The sequence below is a fragment of the Chrysochloris asiatica genome, unplaced genomic scaffold (assembly GCF_000296735.1).
Source record: "Chrysochloris asiatica unplaced genomic scaffold, ChrAsi1.0 scaffold00080, whole genome shotgun sequence".
Lineage (NCBI taxonomy): Eukaryota > Metazoa > Chordata > Mammalia > Afrosoricida > Chrysochloridae > Chrysochloris > Chrysochloris asiatica.
In genome coordinates, this window is record NW_006408598.1 from 9,583,900 (window position 1) to 9,588,151 (window position 4,252).

The following is a 4,252-nucleotide window of genomic DNA, read 5'->3' on the forward strand; positions in this document are numbered from 1 at the left end:
CGTCCTGTCTATTTCTGAATTCTTAGTATTCCTCTTTCTAGTTTTCTAACTGCTGTCTTTGGTATGGCTTCTCCATTGTCATTTCTTTTGTCAGTTTAGTCCTATAGCGTTTTCCTTAATTCTTCCAAATTTTTTTTCTGTGTTCTCCTTGTTTTCCTTGATCTGTCTCTTAATCTGTGAAAGGTACCTCAATAATATTTTAAAAGTCTCCTTATCAGGTAGCTCTGATCCTATTTCTAGCATTACATTTTCTGACTCTGTATTTTGGTTACTTGTTTGAAGCACTCTGTCTTGTTTCTTCATGTAAACTGATGTTGTCTGCTTTCTCTGAGACATTATGGTGGTCTTGTTCCACAGGAGAAAGATGAGGTGTTCAGCTCCCATAAAGATTTACAACCTTGGAACCCTGTGCAGGGTCATTATGAGTCGGAACCAACTCCACAATACTTAACAACCACATATTTATATTTAATTGATGCTTTCATGTTGGTGTGTTCTCAGGCACCTACCAATCTCCTGGTGGATATGATTGTGACTAGAAGTATGAATGCAGTTCTTTATTTGCTGTTTGTGTGGTGGAGTTCAGGGCAGGTTCACACACTTCCAGAAACAGGGGTGGCACTCCTGGCACCCAACCACAGGCAGAGCTGAGGTCGTGAGGAGTGGGTGTCCTGCTGAGTTGTCATTGGCAGGAACTGGACATACCCCTGGATACCATGAGGGTACAGAACAGTCTCCAGCCTTGTCATTTGTTTGTGTGTCACTGTATGTACTAGCACTGACAAAAGCTCAGTATGACCACACCACTCCTCATCAGCTGACAGACCATTTGGCTGTCTTTCATTGCCCCTTCCACGTCTTTATCTTATCCTCTGAAGTTCAGGGTTTTATGACTACCATCTATAGCTGTTTCACTTTATCGCCTTTGTTGTAGACGGTCTGCTCAACGCAGCTCCTTACTTTGCCATCTTGCCTTTAAGTTAGCACTGTACCCTGTAGTTGAAATTCCACTTCTGACACCAAATATGTCAAAGAAGTAAATCTCATATTCTAGCCAAGGCTCTCTCTCATTCTTTTACTTTTAACCAATCTACATATTTAAAGTGGATTTTTATAGGCAGCATATATAATTGGGATTTTTTTAAATCCATTTTGACAATTTCTGTTTTTATATGGTACATTATATATATGTATGTATAAGGATTTACACCCTCGGAAACCCTGTACAGGGTCGCTATGGGTCGGAACCGACTCGACGGCACGTAACAACAACAACATATATGATATGTAATTGGTATATTATTTATAGTTAAATACAGTTCTCTGATTTTTTTCTTTGATGTGGTTATTTAAAAGTAGGTTGATTTACATATATTTGTGTTTTGTTGTTCTTACTGGTTTCTAAAATTAATAAAATTATCAATGTGATTGGGTTTAAGTCTGTCATATTACAGTTTGTTTTGTACTTCTTTATATGCTATTTATGGTCTTTATCTTATCCTGTCTTCCTTTGAACTAAGTATTTTTATTATTCAGTATGTATACCTGAATAATTATAATAAAGTTTTACTTTATTTTGAAATTTGAAAAAAAAAAATGAGCAATTGTTCTTGGACTGAATTCTCCAACATGGTGAGGCTAACTGTATGTGGCTTTTAAATGCTTAATTAATTAAATTAAATTAATTCAGTAAAAAATCAAATCCTTAGGACCACAACTATGTTTCAAATTCTCACTGTCTACATGTAGCTGCTGTTTTTGTTGTAGTTATTGTTAAATTCTGACTCATGCTAACCCTCTATAGGGTTTCCAAGGACTGACTGGCAGGTTTGAACCCCCGACCTACAGTTGTTATTAAGTGCTGTCAAGTCAGTTTTGAATCATAGTGACCTTATAAACAGTTTTTAAAGAGCAGCTGGTGAATTTGAACTTCTGATCTCATGGTTGGCAATCCAGTGCTGATCATCACTACAACACCACACCAGGCCCTTGAAGCTAGCAGTCTGCGATGTGAAAATGTTCTATAATTATTAACATTTTCTAAAATCAGATTAGATCGTATAGATAGATACAGAACACTTTCATAATGCAGAGATTCTTTTGGACAGTGCTGCTCTAGATTTTGCCACATAAACTTTCATCTATCACTTTATGTTTAACAGAAAGGCCTTAAGATAGTGTACTTCTGTTTCACTTTTCTGTTTTTTATGTTTGGCTTTGTATGTATCCTTCATTACATCATTTTTTTTTTTCTTTAGACAAATACAGAGGTTTAAACATATTCATTCGTATTTACTCTCATTTTCTTGTGCAGATCGAATTTGTAGCTCAGGTCATTTTCCTTCTACCTGAAGAAATTCCTTTAATGTCCTTTGTGGTGCCAATCTGCTGGCACTAATTTTTCTTAGTTTATTATTATTATTCATCTGAGAAAATTTTTATTTTGCCTTCATTTTCATTATCATTGAGTTCAAAATATATTCTAGCTTCATCTTTGAACTGATGATTTCTTAAATGTATGTTACTTTCAAAACACTTAGTTTTTTCTTGGTTTTCTTCTTATTATTGGTTTATAGCTTAATTTTGTTATATTCATATACATGATTTTATGTATTCTTTGATTATAATCATTTAAAATTTACTGAGACCATATACAGTCAACAATATGGTTTATATTGATAAATTTATTGTACATGTTTTGAAATGTATATTTAGCTCTTGCTGGATGTTATTGCTGTTATTAAGTGCCATTGAGTTGGTTCTGGCTCAGTACAACCCTGCTTGTGGGCTTGAACCACCAACCTTGTGATTAGCAGTCTATTGGTTATCTTACAGTACCATACTAGGACTCCATGTTGGATGTTGTAGTCATGTGCCTTGGATTCAGTTCTGACTCACAGTGACCCTGATAGGATTTCCAACGCTGTAAATCTTTATGGAAGCAGAAAGCCTCCTGTTTCTCTCACGGAGCAGTTGGTAGATTTGAATTGCTGACCAACTCATTATCCACTATGCTATCAGACCTGCTTGGATATAGTATTCTAAAAATGATGTCACTCTAGTTGATAGTATTCGTCTGATCTTCTGTGTCTTTGCTGATTTTGTAGAGTTATTTCATCAGTTGCTGAAAAAGGGGATTAAAAATCTCCAAGCGTGATTGTAGAATTCTCTATTTTCCCTTTAATCTCAATACTCTTGTTTCATGTATTTTTAAACTTTTTAATATACTTTATGATTGCTACTTCTTTCTCTTGAATCAACCCTTTTCTTGTTATGAAATATCCCTCTTTATCTACGGAAATGCATTTTGTGTTGAAATATTTAATCTGCTATAAATATAGCTATTCCAATCTTTTAATGTGTTTTTACCTTTTATTTAACTCTTTTTTGCCCCTTTATTTTTTCCTTTCTTGAACAGTGTTTAGAATTCAATGTTAGTTTTCTAGTGTTGTTTTTGTCTTCATGTTTGAAACATAAAATTCTGGGTTGACAGGCCTGTGGGGTTTTTTCTTCCTTTCTGGATGAGCGGGCTCTAAACAGTTCATAGAAAAATTCCATTATCTTTTCATTTCATTTGTCTACAGACTTTATTTTTCTTTTCTCCTACACCTTTTATTGTTCCTGGGAAGAACATACCCTGGTCCCACCCAAAGGCCCATGACCCTTCACTGTTTGCCAGCCCTCACTGTTTCTTATTGCCATTGATGGGGATCTCATTCAGGTGTTGCAGGGAGGCCAAGAAGACCTTGTGTTTGGACAGTGCACTGAGTCTTGCCACATAGGCCGAAAGCAGGAGGAAGGCATCCAGGCAGCTGGGGGTCAGCACTTGGTGGATCAGCAGTAGTCCAGTAGGTTGTAATAGACAAAGGATATTAGGTTGCCTGTGATGAAGACTTGGCTTCCTTTGTTATGAGACAGCAGGGTCTTGGAGGGTTTCAGGTGGTTGGAGAGTGCGGTCACATAGTCATCTTTGCCTGCCTCGTAGTTGGTATAAATGAGGGTGATATACTTGTAGAACAAGTCCTCTATGCCATCATTTACCATGCCCACCAGGGCTGCCTCCCGAGGGTCCTTCCCATAGAGGCTGAGGAAACAGCCCAGGTGCCGCAGGATGGCATTGGACTGATGCAAGCTAAGGTCTCCATCTTGGAACATGGGGAGCTGCCTTTAAAGACAGGAGGACTTGAGGGAGAACAAACAAGATGGCGGTTCGGGTGGACGTATAGCAGAGAGCTCCGCCAACAACAACACA

General features: G+C 37.3%; 1 protein-coding gene and 1 pseudogene across 1 annotated transcript in view; one reads left to right on the forward strand and one right to left on the reverse strand.

Moving 5' to 3' along the window:
• FAM19A4 (family with sequence similarity 19 (chemokine (C-C motif)-like), member A4) overlaps positions 1-4,252 on the forward strand; it is a 326,370-nt gene that overhangs the window by 281,046 nt on the left and 41,072 nt on the right. The window lies entirely within an intron of this gene.
• Positions 3,683-4,252, reverse strand: part of LOC102829980 — a 10,109-nt pseudogene continuing 9,539 nt past the window's right edge.